This window comes from Diospyros lotus, chromosome 10, assembly GCF_014633365.1.
Source record: "Diospyros lotus cultivar Yz01 chromosome 10, ASM1463336v1, whole genome shotgun sequence".
Classification (NCBI taxonomy): Eukaryota; Viridiplantae; Streptophyta; class Magnoliopsida; order Ericales; family Ebenaceae; genus Diospyros; species Diospyros lotus.
Window position 1 is genome coordinate 9,147,257 of NC_068347.1, and position 19,855 is coordinate 9,167,111.

General features: G+C 40.8%; 1 protein-coding gene across 8 annotated transcripts in view; it reads left to right on the plus strand.

Moving 5' to 3' along the window:
• The window catches only part of LOC127811298 (ubiquitin carboxyl-terminal hydrolase 25-like), an 81,224-nt gene that overhangs the window by 41,007 nt on the left and 20,362 nt on the right, over positions 1 to 19,855 (plus strand). For 2 of the 8 annotated variants that reach the window (XR_008025636.1, XR_008025634.1), the window contains exon 8: positions 895 to 1,022. The exons of 5 other annotated variants lie outside the window; for them this stretch is intronic. The gene's annotated coding sequence lies outside the window, so the exon portion shown is untranslated. Of the gene's footprint in view, positions 1 to 894; positions 1,023 to 13,932; positions 13,952 to 19,855 lie in introns of those variants that run through there. One more of the 8 variants, XR_008025635.1, reaches the window with a different exon arrangement.

Sequence of the window (19,855 nt, forward strand, 5' to 3'; positions counted from 1 at the left end):
TTGCATAGACAAGCCGCTGAAGCAAACATCAAAAACAATAAATTGGATACATTTAAAATATGCATGCTAATCTAAAAGAAAAAAAAAAATAATAAATTAACTAAATTTTATTTTTCAGTGGGAGCAGCTGCCTCTGCTCGGCCCTTACTGGGTCCGCCTCTGAATTCAGGTGATTTGTTAACAACAAGGGAGGTGTGTGCTATTTTTAAAAACATAAAGGGTAGTCGGTTGCTTTTTACCAAACCTGGGGGTGCTGTGTGAAATTTATCCTAAAAGTAATGCTTAAGAGGTTTGTGTGAAAATGGCCCAAACTGCAAGGGATTTGGGTGGTATTACCCTTTTATTTTCTGCTTCTGTTTCATAGCAGAAACATAGCTTCTGCTGCCAATAAAAGTACTTTTATGAAAAGAAAACACTTTTTTGGATTCCTACTGCACAAGTGAACAAGCTGTTAATCCCACTCTGTGGGGTTTCCTACATGAATTCTTAGTCTCTAGCCATCTCGATCTACAACCATAGGCTTTAAAAGGTCATTATATCCTATGTCATATGTAAGTGTTTCTCAACAAGTTTTTGTTGGTCTTATTCTAGCTCTTTTGCTACAAAACCTATCCATTTCATCCATATGCCCCAAATGTACACCTTCTGGTCTTCTTCTCATGTGTCCAAACAATTTTAATTGTCTCTCACAATTTATCTTAAATAGGTGTCACTCCAACCTTATTATGAATTCATTTCTAATTGTCTTTTCTTGTATACCTGCTCATATTTTGCACATATTAGTATTTAAGTGTCAAACATTCTGAGCCATACAATAAAAATGGCCTTATATCTATTTGATAAGCCTCTTGTTATTTCTCTATTTTCTAGCTCTTTCTTGCCTTGCATTCACAGGTGTGCCCTTTGGAGCTTCATCAATTTGGTATGGAGACCGAAATCCTAAGTCAAGGTTTCTTAATGATGAAAATGGGCAAAACTTGAGGTCGAGTTTTTTTCAACAAAGGGAGATTGATAAAGTCAAGGTAACCAGTAGTCGTTAGTTTTATGTGATTAGGAGTCCTCGATTTTATTTTTAAGTTTTTATTAGGACTTTTACTAGGTTGGGTGCTAGAATTTATGTTGGATTACTTTATCAGGTATGATTAGTTTTAAAAGGGATGTAGGTGCTTTGGGAATTATATTTAGCTTTAGATATGGCCTATTCACGTGTTATTAAATTGTAATTTGATTAAATAGTAGAGCTATAAACTCTGTCTGACCCTTCTTATTTTTCCTCCTTTCCTCTTATTATGTCCCCCCCTCTCTCTTTTTGCTTTCTTGGTCCCCTGTTTTTGTAGTGTCTCTTCCTGTTGTTAAAATACAACAATGAATTTGTAACGTGGGAAAGGTGATTTTGACGTCCATGTGCAAGGATGATCACGAGACCTTGAGGCGAATGATCATGAGACCAAAATGATCAGGCTGATGACTGAGAGGTCCTGAATGATCGAGAGGCTTGCCAAGACGAACAAATGGTTAGGGGTGTGGGAAGCTGTTCCCGCACAAACCCTCAGATGCTTTAGTTAGTCTTCAAGTGCTTGAGCGCAAAAATGGATTTTGAGTATTAGAGTGAGCGTGTAACTGAGAGAGGAGCTGAGCCTCCTATTTATAGAGGGTGAGGGGACATGTGTCAGCCATCTTGGGTTTTTCGGGTGGCATATTCTACGAAATCTTGGAATATTCTTGGCATATTCGGTTCAAGGAATGCCCCGAGAGGGTTTGTTGGCTTCGAGAGAGGCTCCTGGGGGTAAAGGATCTTTGTGACCAAGTGGTCACATATGACCAAGAGGCCACTCAGTCCTAATCAAGTGGCCACTCAGTCATGCAAGCACAACACTCATTTGGTCACAACACCCATTCCTTCATTATCGGCCACTTATTCGGCCCTCAATTTGTTCCAAGGCTTGAGGCTTAACTACTTAATTCCAATATTCAATCCCAAGGCCCAAGACTCCAATTGTTTATTAATTCTCATGCATGCTTGATTCAATTGTGGCCTTCACGTGCATGGCTTGTTTATTTTATATATCTCATGCATCCAATTTGTGGCCTTGCTAATTTAATCTCTGAACATTGCACCCATGGCCTTATTATTAATTTAATCTCCCCCACTTTGTGAACTCATTCCACGCATGAATTTATTAATTTTGTTGTTGACTGAGTGGTGGCCACTCAATCATGGCTTTGAATTAATGGGCTCAGGAGAAGCTTGTGGCTTGCTTGCCGTGGGCCTGCTTTGCTTCTTCATTTTTCGTCATTGTTCTGTCGCACTCCAATTGTTATCTAGTTTAACCTTCAACTTTAATCTCATCCTCATTTGCTCGTTTGTGCCTTCATGGATGAAAGGTTTAGTGGGGCATCATCAAGGGCTAAATTGCTTTTTGACTGAGTGGGGGGTCTTCCTTGGCCTTCCCTTGCTTTGTTTGTTTTTGCTACTTTGCTCTTCTTCCCTTGTATTATTGTATTTAACCCAAGTACCCATTTATAAATTTGACCCAGATTCGCCACTTGGGTCCGGTCCATATCCAAATTGTCTGTTGTGTGTAGGGCATATCGCTCCCTTTTATAGGTTCTTTCTTGTTGAAGAGTCTTTAAATTCTTTTATGCATATTCTTCTTTTCTCTATTCTTCCTATTTGCCTCCTTGTCTTCAACTTGCTATGGAGAACTCTCTCTTTGTTGTTCTGTTCCTTAATGTGTTTCTCTCTTCATTTTGTTCTTATCTTTGGCTGCTGCTATTTTTTCTTCCTCCTGATTTCAGATCTTCCCTCCTCTTATCCTGATACTCTTCCTTGTTTCCTTCTTACTTCTATTTCTCTGTTTTCTAGCTGTTTCTTCTCTTGCATTCATGGGTGTGTCCTTTTTAACCACATCATTTTTTACTTTTGTAACCAAATAAATTGTCACTATAACTGATACCTTGCCTGTAGCAGGGATGTTAAAACAACTAAGTAGTTGTGTTATACGTTTATCCACTTAAGACCATTGTAGTTCTCCTAGGAATGGTGAGCCATTGTAAGGATTGACTTCCTTGGTGGTTATCTATTGCATTGGAGGGCCTAAAAGGATTTTTATGGAGTGGTATGCCTTTAGTTGGAAGGAGACAATTAGTAGTGTGTGGGGCAAATTATTTAAGGATTGAATATATGTCTTTCAGTCATGTGCTTGGGTGTTTGAGGAAGTGGGGGCTTTATGTTGGTATACATAGGGTTGGCAGGTAGGCAATGCAGAAGATAAGATGCGAGTAAAATCCAAATCTTGGAATTTGGAGCCTTTCTTTCTTACCTTATAAGGTGGAAGGTTGGTTTTTTCTTATGGAGAAAGATAACTGAGAACTAAGTCCCATATGAACTTCATTACAAACTTCTGATGGTGGATAATTTCGTACTGAGGGGGCATGTTATAAATTAGTGGCAGAATCTGTTGTAGGGTGGATTAGAGAGTTTTGGGCTTTGTTTTTGGTGGTTTGGGGAGTTAAATTGGTGTTCCCTTGGGAGGTCATTAAGTTATCCCAATGATGGGGTGGCATGGAGTTGGAAAGAATAAAAGGAATGGTGGAAGGTTTCTCTTGTTTGCTTAATATGGATTATTTGAGGAGAAGAATGTCATGACCCTATGAACAATAAAAGGGTATTATTGTAATAGGATAAAATAGTTTGTTAGGGATATTTTAACAAGTGGTTAGAAACACATGGGAGCATGTGCTAGGCTGTTAGAAGGCAAATATGCCTATAAAAGATTGCTGTAATGGTTTGTTTTGTTATCCAAAAAATTAATGAATTGAATATGATTTTCTCCTCTTCCAAATTCTCTCCCCTTTCTTGATCTTCATCTCCCTCTTTTTCTGTTCTCTAATCTCCCTAACACGTCTTCTAATCTCTCCCTCATTCTTCCCATTTCCTTTCTAATTCCCTTCTACTCTTGGCTTAGCTGAATTGGATTCTTCTGATTCCCAAACTGATCCTAGGTTAAGCCCTAGGATCATGACAAATGGTATCAGAGCAGTCCATCCTTGGCTGTGGTGATTATCGGCTGTTCCGACGGTGATTATCGGTGAGTTCCGATGGTGATTATCAGCTGTTGGTAGGCGATTGTTTCCAATTTGATTTGGAGGATATTAAGGTCGGTAGTGAACGAGAGAGAGCAAAGTAGTTCTCGCCAACTGCATCAATTCATCCTAAGCAGTTCGAATTTGAAAGGTGGAGTAGCGTCAGGAGGTGACGGCCACAATTCTCAGCAACCCAGACGAATTCAAGGAGCTACCATCGGCTAGTGGTCCTCAGCTCAGGAGGTCGTGACTGGCGCAGGAGTTGCAAGCGATCATGGTTGTGCAGCGGGTTTCTGGCGATCTCGGTTTGGTCGGTGATTGGGCAGAACCTGAGGAAGGAAGCGTTGATTCATCACTGGTTGGGTTATCACTGGCAAGAGGTTCGCGATTGGAAGTGATCGCAGGTAGAGCGAAATCGGAGGAAGGAGACGAGAGGCTAAGCAAATTTGCCTACTGATTGGGCCAACGATTGTCAGAAGGGATTTTCTGGAAGCGAGGCAATTCCAGTCGGGAGTGTGCGACTCAAGAGGATGACCTCAGAAGCAGAGTTGCGCAGCAGGTTTCCGAAATCCACGGCGAGCAAGCAAGTCCGATCCGACTTCTTTGCTTGTGAGTTCCGACACCCTAGGCTATTAATTTCCAAGTCAGAAGGCGTTTGAGGCGAGAATAGGAGGCTAGGCAGCAGGCGAGCCAAGAAGTCGCGACTGGTGTAGGAGTTCTGAGCGATCATAATTGTCCAAGATTAAGAAATCTTGGTTGAAGATTTAGAGCCGGTGATTCTCGGCGGCTCCCAGGAGCGATTCAGCGATAGAGAACCCCCAGTGGCACTAGTCGATTGGCTTCGAGGGTAATCAAAGCTGGTTTGGCGAAGGTTAGGCAATTCTTGTTTGTCGTTGGGAGGTGAAGTAGGTTAGGCAAGTCCTCCGACCAGTTCTTGATGGCTCCGAAGGTGGCGGAATAGGTCTTGGATCTCGGCTAAGAAGCCCAACAATTTCGGTATCTGATTCCAACAAAGTTTGGAGCAGCTGAGAGTGGATTGTGGAAGGCGAATTGGGATGGGTGATTCTTGGCTGTGAATTCCAGCGCTCTTTTGCGGTAATTCTGATCCGACTTCATTAATGTAGTAATTTCAGGTGGTAATTCCAACCAAATCCTAGGCTGCTAGTAAGGTAAACAAAGGTTAATTTTGGCTTTGAATTTTGGGATAACTTGTTTGAAGAAGAGCAGTATGTATATAGCTCCTTGGTCTTCAAAGTATGTTGATTGTGAAAAATCAGCTAAGGGGAGCAGTGCATACATGGAGCAGATGAGCCCTAAATTGCAGCAAAATAATGCTTCATTTTCAGCTGGAATGGAGCTTCAATGGTAGCCAAAGAATGCTGCATTCTCAGTTGACCAGAAGCATCAAATTTGGGAAAAGAAGTTTGAGAATGAGACTAGCCGAAGGGACAAAGGAACCAGCAAAGGGTTTGATGAAGAGAGCAAGGAATTTGGCCTTATGATACACGAGAAGTTGCAAGAGTTCGCGATGATACTTATTAAGAAGTATCATTACAATTTTCCTGTAAAATATTTTGATGATTATTATGGAAGCTTTAACAAGGAGGAATTCCTTGGAATGGAGCAGCAGGAGGAGAAGCTGAAAGAAAGAGCAAACAAGGAAGCAAGGAGCATTGATCATTTTATGGAAGAGTGGGAGCATGAATCAGAAGTGAAGGAAAGGCGGAACCAGAAGCAGAACTACTATGAAGATGGCCTACTTGTAGCTGAAATATCTTCCAATGTTGTGAAGGTGTGTAGAACTGATCCTAAAATGTGCCACAATGTTGCTGTAAATTTTGAGGTTGAGGAGCAACAACAATTGAAGGCTGAAGGATTAGATAACTTGGAGGGATTTTTATCAAACGATAAGAGGGAGACAGCCCCAGCAGAAGGAAGACTTGCTGATCCTAAACAATGCCACCATATTGCTGCCAATTTTGGAGATGATAAGAAGAGGGGAACATATGTGGTAGCTGGTCGGTTAGAGTTTCAGAATGATCAACATTTGAAGGCTGTAGGGTTGCAGATTTCAGCATCTACCTGCGACAAGGAGCGGCTAAATTCATTGAAGGCATTTGATGTGGACACTTTGACAGGTTTTGGCATTATATTGGATTCCCAAACTATGAGTACTAGCAACCTTAGTTTGGTAGTTATTACAAACCCAAGGGAAATAGTATGTTACTTTTTGGAGGAAGATGCAGCCTTGTCTGCAATGATTATCATTTTTGTTTCAATTGAGAACCTAAAAATGAAGAAGAAGAGACCTAGAAGGAGGAAGAAGGAAAGAAGGATAAACCAGATGGAAAAGGCTGGAATTGGATGAAGAGCCATGGCTACTTGTTGCAAGTTCTTGGGTACAATAACTCTCTTTAAGGAGGGGGGAATTGTCATGACCCTATGAACAATAAAAGGGTACTATTGTAATAGGATAAAATAGTTTGTTAGGGATATTTTAGCAAGTGGTTAGAAGCACATGGAAGCATGTGCTAGGCTGTTAGAAGGCAAATATGCCTATAAAAGATTGCTGTAATGGTTTGTTTTGTTATCCAAGAAATTAATGAATTGAATCTGATTTTCTCCTCTTCCAAATTCTCTCCCCTTTCTTGATCTTCATCTCCCTCTTTTTCTGTTCTCTAATCTCCCTAACACGTCTTCTAATCTCTCCCTCATTCTTCCCATTTCCTCTCTAATTCCCTTCTACTCTTGGCTTAGCTGAATCGGATTCTTCCGATTCCCAAACTGATCCTAGGTTAAGCCCTAGGATCATGACAAAGAATTATTCTTTTATTTTTATTTCTTCTTGAAATGCATGGAAATTCCTTTTGGCTGAAATGTTGGTTTTTCAAATCTTTGGTACTAAAGGGTTCATTTAGGTTTTTCCATATATGACTTTCTGGATTCCAAAGAGGATGTTCTAGGCTAATTATATGTGAAGTTTTTTACCTTTAGGATGTGTATGGGAGGCATTTTCTTGTTTTCTCTTTTTCTTTTTTAGTACACTACTTTTTTCACTTCATTGAATTCTTTTGCTTATAAAATTCAAACCCACAGTTTCAGTCTCTCAAGTTTCCAATCTATTGTCTCAACAAGAGCCTGATATTGCAAATTCCTAGAAATGTCTGTTTTTTAGTGTTAAAAAAGGCAGCCTAGGCGCCGCCAAGGCGTTAGGTGCCGCCGCGAATTCATACCAATTAGCATCCTAGGTATCGGGCCCAATCGGCACCTAGTCTCTCAAGTGTGACCAAGGTGATGACCGGTCAGAGTAGAGGTGGCTGAGAGGATGATGGCGATGGCAAGGCGGATTTGAGTTGATTTGGGTCGGCTGCAATCGTGTAATAGAGGTGGCCGATGGAGAGAAGAGGTGGTTGGCAGAAAATTGATTGGACGAAGGCAATGGCCGCGCAAGAACAGTGGTTGCGTCTCGAACGACAGACAGATGCAGCCGGCGACAAGAAGAACGGGCCGATAGCGGAGTCGGAGGGTGGTGGCTAGATCTAGGGTTAGGGTTTGCCTAATTGCTCTGATACCACGCGAATAAAATAATGTGTATATTCTATCAAAAGTGTATAATACAAGAGAATATATATACAAGTATTTTAAGTTAATTATACTAATATCCCGTACTTATTTTATTTAAAAGTATGTATATGAACCATTGTTTTGTGATTTCAGTATGCTTAGTATCAATATTTATGAAGAATGTTAAAAGAAAAAAAAAGTAGTTTTCCTAAGCCCCGTCTGGCGCCTAGCACATTTTAGAACACTGCTAATTTTGTTCAAAAGGTCAAACTTGAATGAGCTTTTGTGCTTTGTGGTCAAAGGTGGGTTGAATGTGTTGCTTCCTTTCTACAATTTCTCTCTAAAATCTGCACAATCAAATAACTCTAACTGAATTGAAAAAATCTCCCACTCTCTCTAAACCAACAAACATAAACTGGGTTCTCCAAGAACCCAGATTCTCAAGATCATCTGTGTTTTCCTTCAAACGGGTTCCACTTGGTTTGTGCCTTCCAGTCCATTCCTCTTGCAGGTTGCAATCTGCTGCATCTTCCATGGACACCAATTCTAGGAAAAAGCTCCAGGGAGGATCCTATATTAGAGATTGGATGGCCAACAATCTTCTGTCATTTCCTTGGAAAATTTTGAATCTTAGTTTTCTTGATGAACTTTTGTCACGACCCTAAGAGTAGTTAGGGAATAAAGCCTACATTGTATGTTAGTTAAGAGCTATAAGGCGGGAAGCTGGCCATAACCAACTATGGTTATTCTGTTAGGGATTGATTGTATAACTACTGTCCGTGTAAAGCAGAAGACATCGAATAGAAGAAGTATTTTCAGTATTCTCTCTCTTTTGTTCTCTCTCTTTGCTGTTAATTACCAACCGAGTCAGGCCCAATCCTCGGGTCCTGACATTGTGGTATCAGAGCTGGTCGAACCGATTGTGGGTGATTGGAGGCCTGCGATGGGCGAAGGCGGACGGATTGGAACGAATGGCCGAAGGAACACGGACGCGGCAGATGGAAGCGCGGATGGAGGTGATGGAGTTCGAGGTGCACTAGACTCAAGAGGCGATGACTTAGACGCGAGAGGAACTGGTCGTGATGAAGGACGAGATAAAAGGGGATTCGGAAAGAACCCGTGAGGCTTTAGAACAATACGGGCAGAGACTGAATAGCGTCTTGGGCATCTTATCGTCCTTACCGCAATTCCAATTGTTACCGAAGTTTCCTCCTAGGGGAAATTTGAAACCTTTACTGTCAACCCAGGATCATGCACCCAATCAAGACCAGCTAAGGGTGGAGGAGTCGAGGTCAAATCAAGAAACTCAGATGCGAAACCCTCCATATAATTCTCATAACGATACCCCTAGCCCACGATTAGAAATCCCTATGTTTGAAGGAACTAAGCCTAGGCGGTGGGTGAGGTGTTGTGAGAGATTCTTCCAGTTATATAAGGTACCAGAGGAGCAGAAGGTTATGATGGCCGCAGCCTATCTAAATGATACGACTGATTGTTGGTACCAAGGGTGGGCCCAAGATCACGATCAAGAAAGGAATTGGGATGTTTTTGCGGAAAAGCTATGTGCAAGATTTGGGGAAAGAAGCATTGGGGATGTAATCGAAGAGTTCAGTAAACTAAAACAAGAAGGGTTAGTGGTGGAATACCAAACAAGGTTTGAGGAATTGAGAGCCATTGTGTGCTTGGCTCAACCGGGGTTAACGGAGCAATACCTAATCTCGACCTTCATTAGTGGATTGAGGGATGAGCTTCGGCCAATGGTGAAGATGATGATGCCAGCGACTGTAAGTCAAGCGGCAGAAAAAGCGAGGCTCCAAGAGTTAATGTTGGAAGCAATTTTCAAGAAACACAGGGTGCCCCTGAGACCAGGATTGGGAAATGGCCAATCGGGTGGGGGTAATTTCAAGACCATGACTCCCTTAGTGACTCAAGGAACACCTAAAGGGGCTTACAATCCTCATGGGCCCAAGAATATGGTTATGGAACAGAGGCGATAGCTAGGGCTCTGCTTCAAGTGTGGGGACAAGTATAGCTTTGGGCACCAATGTAAGAAGTAGATAATGCAAATGGAAATGTAAGAAGTAGATAATGCAAATGGAAGGGGATCAAGAAGAAGAAGAAGCAGTGATGGAGGAAGAAGAGGGGAATCTAGAGGAATTACAAGAGGAGGAAGGGGGCGAGATTTCGTTTCATGCTTTAAAAGGCAGTCCCATGGGGCAAATTATTAAGGTAAAAGGTCATGTGGGGAAAATGGGGCAAATTATTAAGGTAAAAGGTCATGTGGGGAAAACAAGGCTAATGGTGTTGATTGACAGTGGGAGGACCCACAGTTTTATTAGTGAAACTACAGCCAAAAGTTTGAAATGGCCCGTAACAGTGGCTAATGGTAGTAGGATGTTCAGCCATTACAAATGCACAGGGTTCAAATGGGTGATATAGGATCAAGATTTTGTGGCTGACCTCAGAGTTTTGGAGCTAGGAGGATGCTATATAGTCCTCGGGGTTGACTGGATGAAGACGATTAGTCCCTTAACTTTTGATTTCAATAAGTTGGAGGTGACTGTGGAAGTGGAAGGTAGGAGGCTTACCTTGTTGGGCAGCTTGGAGCAAGGTGAATGCAGAATGATTAAGGGCAGCAAGCTGGACAAGATGATGCTCACTAAAGGGGGACAGATAGCACAACTGTATTCTATACAAGCTGTGGCAGTGCAAGAGGACAACAAGCCCCAGAATGGCTAATAGCCAGCAGATCAAACCATTGAAGCTCAAATCTCCTAGAAGGTACATACTTCAGATACCTTGCGCCTACTTTTGATGGATTTTAAGGACTTATTTGATGAGCCCCATTCCTTACCACCCCAACGTTCTTTGGACCATTCCATTCCTTTGAAACCACATTCAGACCCTATTAACATTAGGCCCTACAGATACTCTCCCATCCAAAAATCTAAAATAGAAAAACAAGTCAATTCTATGTTATAAACCTCTATAATTCGTCCCAGCCAAAGCCCATATGCCTCTCTTGTACTTCTTGTTAAGAAAAAAGATGGTACATGGAGATTTTGTATTGATTATAGGCAGCTTAACTCTCACACTGTCAAAAATAAGTTCCCTATACCCTTAATTGAAGATTTACTAGATGAACTCCATGGGGCCAAGGTCTTTTCCAAACTAGATCTCAGATCTAGTTACCACCAAATCCGAATGGCACCTAATGACATCCACGAAACCGCTTTTAGGACACACCAAGGGTTGTACGAATTTACTGTCATGCCCTTTGGGTTAACCAATGCACCCGCTACTTTTCAAGCTTTAATGAACCAAATCTTCCAGCCCTATTTGAGGAAGTTCATCCTTGTTTTTCTCGATGACATCCTCATTTATAGCCTTGATTTGACACAAACATGTTGCTCACCTTCACCTTACTTTTGAAGTCCTTAGGATTCATCAATTGTATGTCAAGTTATCTAAATGTGCCTTTGCTGAAACTGAAGTAGAATATTTGGGACATATTGTGTCGGAAAAGGGAGTGAGGACAGATCCAGCTAAAGTGGCTGCCATGGTGGAGTGGCCAAGACTAGCGGCTGTAAAAGAATTGAGGGGATTCCTAGGGTTGACGGGGTATTACAGAAAGTTTATTCGAAATTATGGGACAATAAGCAAACCCCTAACTGAATTACTCAAGAAAGATGCTTTTCAATGGAACCCTAAAGTTGAAACTGCTTTTGTTCAGCTTAAAAAGGCTATAACTGAGGCCCCGATGTTGGCATTGCCAGATTTTACAACGGGTTTTGTAGTGGAGATGGATGCTTGTGACAAGGGAATCGGAGCCGTGCTGATGTAAGGAGAGTGACCAGTGGCATTCATTAGCCAGGCTTTAGCTCCAAAACACCTAGGATTGAGTGTCTATGATAAAGAACTACTAGCGGTATTGGCAGCAGTAGAAAGATGGCAACATTACGTGGAAGGGTTTTCGTTTGTGATAAAAACAGACTACCAAAGCCTTAAATTTTTGTCACAACAACGATTGCACACACAATTACAGCGGAAAGGCATCTCCAAACTAATGGGGTTAGATTTTACAATTCAATATCAGAAGGGTAGAGAAAACTTGGTGGCGGATGCATTGTCAAGGAGGGATGAGAAAGGCACTTGTCATGCAATATCTACTATTTTGCCTATGTGGATTCAGGAGTTGGTACGAAGTTATGACACCACGGAATGGATTAAGGAGACGGTGGCCCAATTAGCAATGCAACCAGCAGGGCAGCAAGGAAATCCTAAGGGATATACTTTAACTTAGGGGGTGCTTCGTTACAAAGGCAGATTGGTAGTTGGAGAGGACCAAACGCTTAAAGAGCAGATTATAAAGGCCTTACACTGCTCACCAATAGGGGGACATTCTGGAATAAGAGTCACCTATCAAAAGGTGAAGCAGCTCTTCTTTTGGCCAAGATTGAAATGGGATGTGGTACAATTAGTGCTGTCATGTGAGATCTGTCAGCAATGTAAACATGAACAGGTCCCTTACCCTGGGTTTTTGCAGCCCTTAGCAATTCCGGAGCAAGCATGGGAGGAGATATCAATGGATTTCGTGGAGGGCCTACCTAGATCGGAGGGGAAGGATGTGATATTAGTGATAGTAGACCGGTTGACCAAATTCGGCCATTTTATCAACTTAACTCACCCATTTACAGCAACAAAGATGTTGCGAGTCTTCCTAGATTCGGTGGTCAAGATCCATGGGGTGCCCAAATCCATCGTATCTGATCGGGATACCATTTTTACCAGTAGCTTTTGGCAGGAATTATTCAAAAAATTAGGTGTCGGGTTGCATATGTCAACTACATACCATCCCCAAACGGACGGACAGACGGAGCGGGTAAATCAGTGTGTCGAAGCCTATTTGCACTGCATGTGTTTCACAAAACCCAGGAGCTGGAATAAGTGGTTAGGCCTAGCTCAATGGTGGTACAATTCTAGTTACCATAGTACCATTAAGAGGAGTCCTTTTGAGGCCATGTTTGGGTACAAACCATCCCTCCTACCTGCAATTTTAGGCCCTAATCCTACTATGGCAACAGTAGGCGAGTATTTCTCACAAAGGCAGTCACTGATAACTATTCTAAGGAGGGAGTTAGCCATTGTCCAGAATCGTATGAAGCAGGTGGTAGATAAGAGGAGGATTGAAAGATCATTTGAAGTGGGAGAGCAGGTCTATTTGAAGGTCAGACGTTTCCTCCAACAGCCTTACACCACAATTCCAGTTTCCAAGCTGAGTCCTAAGTATTTTGGACCATTTCCTATTGTGGACAAGGTGGGAGCAGTGGCTTACCGGTTGCAGCTTCCAGAAGGAGTGCAAGTTCACCCTATTTTCCATGTTTTATTACTCAAGCCAGTTAAAGGGCCCCTAGCCAATGTCAGCACAGAATTACCTCCAATAGCCGAGCAGCTGGAAGAAGAGGTGGAGCCTCGCGCCATTGTTGAGAGATGGATCATATCGGGGCAGTTCACCTATTACGAAAGTACTGGTTCAATGGATTAATCGGCCACTGGAGCATACTACTTGGGAAAATTTACTAGAACTGTTGCAGCAATTTCCTAGGGCTGCCGGACTCTTATAATTCTTGAGGACAAGAATTGATTGAAGGGGAGGGCAATTATCACGACCCTAAGGGTAGTCAGGGAATAAAGCCTACATTGTATGTTAGTTAGGAGCTATAAGGTGGGAAGCTGGCCATAACCAACTATGGTTATTCTGTTAGGGATTGATTGTATAACTATTGTCCGTGTAAAGCAGAAGGCATCGAATAGAAGAAGTATTTTCAGTATTCTCTCTCTCTTGTTCTCTCTCTTTGCTGTTAATTACCAACCGAGTCAGGCCCAATCCTTAGGTCCTGACAGCTTTGTTTGGTTTGTTTTCTAATTAAGTTTCAGAAAGTGAAGATTTACAACTTCAGTGTGTGTGGGTGTTGAATTTCAAGAGAGTCAGATTGAGAGAGTAGTTGTAGATAGGGAGGGAGGTCTAGTTGAAAATGGCCCAAACCCATGGGGGGAGGGGGATCTAGTTGAAAATAGCTCAACCCATGGGGGTTTGGGTAGAATTTGCCCAGGGAGGTCTAGTTGAAAATGGCCCAACTTGTAGGGGGTTTGGGTGAAATTTTCCCTAGCCTTTTTAGTATTTCTTTAGTTATGTTTTTCAATTGCTTTAGAATTCTATTATTTCCCATTCATTACTTTTCATGTTCTTACTTCTGGGCTGGTTGTTTGGTTTTGTTTCAGAATTGGATGTGTCAATCTGATTGGGAATGACAGTAGGCTGTTGACATTGTCTCGTGCATTGCCAGGAACTTATTACTTGTATGAGGGCTATTTTTGTACTTTTGGCTTGGTAGTTGTAGTAGTTGTACTGATAGCAAGCTACTATAGGTTGTGCATTTGAAATGGACGCCTCATTGGCACCAATTCATTAACTACCACCTATGTTGGATTAGTATAAATCCAGCAATGAAAGAGTTATCGAAGTACATTTTTGGAAAAACATTCTGTCTTTCTCTCTTGATTTTCTCACTCTTGAACCTGCTCATCTCTCTCGTCAATTCCTGTTCTTTCTCTCTGATTCTCACCAATTTCTCCCTAAGTTCTGCCCTAAATTCTCTCAATTAGCAGAAAATTTCCTTGTCAGATCTGAGGACCTGACATTTTGGTATCAGAGACAAGTCCTAGGGTACTGGTTCAGTTTCTCTTGGAAAATCGCCGTGGCTGACAGAACACGGATGAAGCAATTCAAGGCACAGTTGCAACAAGTGAATCCAACTGTATCTGATCTCCAAGCACAAGTTGATTCACTGGAATCTAGAGCCAGTGTAAATTATGATGCGATTCTTGCGCTGGACAGGGAATTTGAGGCTTCCATGGACGGATTAACAAGACGGTTTCATGCTTATGTTCTCTAAACTGCCTCAGGTGAGTCTTCCAAATGATTTTCCTCCGAAGGAACAGTTTGATCCAATCCTCCAAGGAAATGGAACAGTTCCTAGGACAGCTGGTTCTTTGGAGTTCGAAATTGAACCTGCTGTAATTGGAGAAAATATAGTTGAAAGAGCAGTAGAAAGAAGGCAGGAAGAACAAGCTGCGTCTAATCAGCCTTATTTTCCACTGCCAAAGCTGGAAATACCAATGTTTGACTGCCAAAACCCTAGGTGGTGGATTAGGCGATGTCAAAAGCTCTTTACCTTGTATAATATTCCAGATTAGCAGAGAATTACTTTAGCCTCTGCCTTTTTGAATGATGTTGCGGATGCTTGTTTTCAAGGATGGATCCAGTTGCGAGACAACTGTCAATGGGCAGATTTTCTTGAGCATTTTGTGAACGGTTTGGTGATAGAAATACGACAGATGTGGAGGAATTCAACAAATTGAGGCAGGAGAATTCTGTCCAGAATTATCAGGTGAAGTTTGAGGAGCTTTAAGTCTTTGATGTTGAACCTCAATCCTTTTCTATTTGAGGCATATTTAGTCTCAAGCTTTATTAATGGCTTGAGCAAAGAATTGAGGCTTATAGTCAATATGTTACAGCCTAAGACTATGAAATAGGCAACTGAAAGTGTTTGGTTACAGGAGCTTACTGTAGAAGCTCTGATCAGTGTTATTAAAGGCATGCCTAGAAACAAGGTGCACCTTTGGCACCTAGAATGCTCTCAGGCGAGTGCAAACCAGCCAGGCACGCCTGGCTTTTTTTTTTTTTAATAATATTTTTTCTGTCTAAATGTTTATTGCTGTAATTTTAAATAAAATTTTAATAGGAAAATAAAACTTTTCAGATTCCGATTCCAATTATAACTAAATATCAATTGGAATATGTATTTTGATTATTGCTGTAATTTTTAATAGAATCTTAATAGGAAAAGGAAATTTTTCAGATTCTGATTCCAATTATAGCTAAATACTAATTGGAATTGGTATTTAGTTATTGGAATCTGAATTGGTCTTTTGTTTATTCCAATGGAAATTTTTTATATAGAAATGTTTGATCATGATGATGAGAATGATTTTTAGATTATTTAAAATTCATAATTAGTTAATCTTAATTAGGATTTAAAACCGATAAATTGTTTAAGATTTAATTTGACTTAAAGACTTATTCTTAAAAAGTTTTTTAACTTTTATGATGCTTATATACCGGTTATTGAAATATGATGGGATGTGCTTTGTAGAAATTTACAAGCATGTAACTTGTTTTAATGTTTTTTTTAGTTAGTATATGTTGAATTTTTTAATTTTCTTGATAACATTCTTGTAAATATATTATTAAGAGTTAGGATCTATTTTATACCTTATTTTTCAACTAGGATATATATTTTTCTTTTTACTAGGCGCAGGCCTCGCCTTGTGCCTTACATCTCAGGGTCCAGCACCCTTGTGCGACTTGGGCCATTAATAACACTGGCTCTGATTAAGAAGTAGAGAACTCATACGAGAGGAGCAAATTCATATTACAGTCAGCAGGGAATCATTTAGTGGTAGTGAATTGTGGATCTGACCAAGAAGCAACCAAGAATAACATGAATCACAGGAATCTAATAGTTTATCCGACTATTACTTCAAATCAACCTACAGGAGGAAAATTTGGTAATGTGGAACAATGTAGGCAAGCCGGTTTGTGTTATAATTGTGGAGATAAATACATGCTGGGATATCAATATAAATGACAATTGTTATTACTGGAAGGAGAAGAGGAAATGGAGGAAATTCCTGCAGCTGCAACTGAAATTGAAGAAGAAGATAACGGAGAAATATCACTGCATGCTTTAAGGGGATTAACAAACAGCACGATCATTAAGGTAAAGCAATCATAAACTAATGGTGCTGATTGACAGTGGAAGCACCTATAGTTTCTTGGACGAAAATACAACCAAGAATCTTGGTTTCAGGCTTACAAGCACCCAACCTCTATCAGCGACTGTGGCTAATGGCAGTAAGGTGCTCAGCAAGCTGTCCTGTATTGACTTTCAGTAGGAAATGCAAGGGGAGAGATTTGCAGCCGATTTGAGGTTGTTAAAACTTGGTGGCTGTGATATAGTATTGGGTGTAGATCAGATGAGAACAGTTAGTCGAATCAGTTTTGACTTCAACAAATTGGAAATCACCATTGAGAAAGATAGGAGGAAGCTCTTGTAGGCTACTTAGACATGGGCTTATGCAAGATGATTACAGGATGAAGGCTGCAGAAGATGCTGAAGAACAAGTTGGCCGAAAAGTGGCTCAGTTATTCTCCATACAAGCCTTTGAAGAAATGGAAGGGTTGCAGGAGAAATCCAATGAACTCTATGTGACTATCAACAGTTTTTGCACATGTTTTTAGTTGAGTATGAGGTCCTCTTTGTAGAACCTACATCCCTACCACCTAAAAGATTGTTTGATCATGCCATTTTGCTTAAACCTAATACCAAACCCATCAATATTCTGTCTTATTGTTATCCACCAACTCAAAAGACCGAAATTGAGAAATTAGTTAAAGATATGTTACAAAAATCCATCATCCAACCCAGCTATAGCCCTTTTGCCTCACCGGTGTTACTTGTCAAAAAGGAAGATGGCTCTTGGCGATTTTGCATAGATTATCATCAATTAAATGCCATAACAGTCAAAGAGAAGTTTCCCATTATTATTATTGAGGACCTTTTGGATGAACTCAAACATATCACTGTTTTCACCAAACTTGATCTAAGATCAAGTTATCATAAAATTAGGATGAGACCGGAAGACATTCCTAAAATAGCTTTTTTCATCCGCCAAAGTTATTATGAGTTTAAAGTTATGCCCTTCGGGCTAACTAATGCTCCACCCACTTTTCAAACCCTTATGAATCAAATTTTTAAGCCCTATCTACGAGATTTCATCTTGGTTTTCTTTGATGATATTCTTGTATATAGCCCTACCTTTGTTTAACAACTTGACTACCTAAAAACTACATTTGAGATCCTTAGACTTAACCAATTGTATGTGAAAAAGTCAAAGTGTGCTTTTGCTCAAAGGCAGGTCGAATATTTGAGGCATATTATCTCTAATCAAGGGGTGACTACTGACCCTAAGGAGGTGGCTGCAATACTCTCTTGGCCAAGACTTACCAATGTAAAGGCTGTAAGGGGTTTTTTGGGGTTAACTAGATATTTCAGAAGATTTGTTAAGGATTATGGAATTATAAGTAAGCCTTTTACAAAATTGCTGAAGGAGGACAATTTCTATTGGAATCCTTGGACAGAAGAAGCTTTGAAAAGTTGAAAACAACCATGAATAAAGCTCCAGTGCTGGCCCTACCAGATTTTAATAAACCATTTGTGTTGGACACTGATGCAAGTAATCTGGGTTAGGGGCTATTCTTATGCAGGAAGGACAACCGATAGGTTTTATAAGCCAAGCCTTAGCTCCCAAACATCTGGGTCTAAGCATTTATGATAAGGAATTGCTGGCCGTTTTAATAGCTGTGGATAAGTGGAGACACTATTTGGAAGGTAATCAGTTTATTACAAGGACTAATCATGGAAGTTTAAAATACTTATTACAACAAAAACTTCATACTCAATTACAAAAGAAGGGGATGACAAAGTTGTTGGGGCTCGATTATACTATCCAATATAGGTGGGGAAAGGAAAACATGGTTGTCGATGCTTTGTCCCGATGTTTTAAAGAAGGGACTAATATGCTGCCATTACCACCATTGTTCCTGACTGGTTGCAGGAGGTGACAGCTAGTTATGAGATAGCTGATTGGACTAAGGAATTACTGGAGCAATTGATTATTAATTCTTCTAGTAGGCTTGGTTACACTGTTTAATGGCTTAATTCAGTTTCATGGCCGATTGGTGATAGGAGATTGTGATCTAACGCAAGGATAAAATTATGTAATCATTGCACGGATCACCTTTGGAAGGACATTCAGGTGTTAGAAATACTTATCATAAGGTGAAACAACTGTTTTATTGGCCACATCTAAAGAAAAATGTAATGAGTTTTGTGTTGGCTTATGATTTTTGCTAGTGCTGTAAGCATGAAACAGTGGCAGTCCCTAGATTATTACAGCCATTGGCAACTCCAATACAGGCTTGGACAAGTATATCCATGGATTTTGTGGAAAGACTGCCAAAATCAGAGGGTAGAGATTGTATTCTGGTGGTGGTGGACTAATTCACTAAATTTGCCCACTTTCTCAGTCTCTCACATCCTTTTACAACCCAAGAAGTAGCCAGGATGTTCTTGGATCATATTGTCAAGTTACATGGAATTCCCCATTCCACAGTTTCAGATAGGGATAAGGTCTTTACAAGCTTATTTTGGCAGGAGCTCTTTAAATCCTTGGGCACATAGTTTCATATGTCTACTGCCTATCATCGAAAATCAGATGGGCAAACGGAAAAGGGTCAGCCAATGATTGGAGACTTTCCTCTGTTGTTTCTGTGTTCTACAACCACAGGTTTGGCACAAATGGCTTTCTTTGGCCCAGTCGTGGTACAACTCTTGCCAACATAGCTCCATTAAAATGTCCCCCTTTGAAGCTTTATATGGATATAAGCCTCCCCATCTACCTGCCACTTTGGGTCCAACCTCACTTGCTGGATATGTTATAGTTGATAAGAAGGGAATTAGCAATTGCTCAAAATAGGATGAAGTAGTTTGCTGAATGGAAATGGAGTGAAAGGGAGTTTGTCATGGGATATATGGTTTATCTTAAGTTGAAACACTCCCATCAATGGGCTCTTTCACTAGTAGGTTTTCAAGTTAAGTTCTAAATATTATGGCCGTTTTCCTGTTTTGGCTAAGTTTGGGACCATGGCTTACAAACTTCAGCTGCGTCTTGACACTCAAATTCATATGGTATTCATGTTTCACTGCTTAAAAAATCAGTGGGAACACAGTCGGTCAGTCCTTCTTTGCCCTCATTTGCACACCTCCTATAGTGGAACCTGCCTTAATTGTGGACAAAAGGGTGGTGTACAGATGTGGTTCTCCCTTAACACAAGTTTTGGTTCAATGGACACATTGCCATCTGGACAACAATACTTGGGAGTACCTTTCGGACTTGCTCACTCAATTCGCTCAAAAACAAGTTTTGGTTCAATGGACACATTGCCATCTGGACAACAATACTTGGGAGTACCTTTCAGACTTGCTCACTCAATTTGCTTGAGCTGCCCACCTTCTCTCCA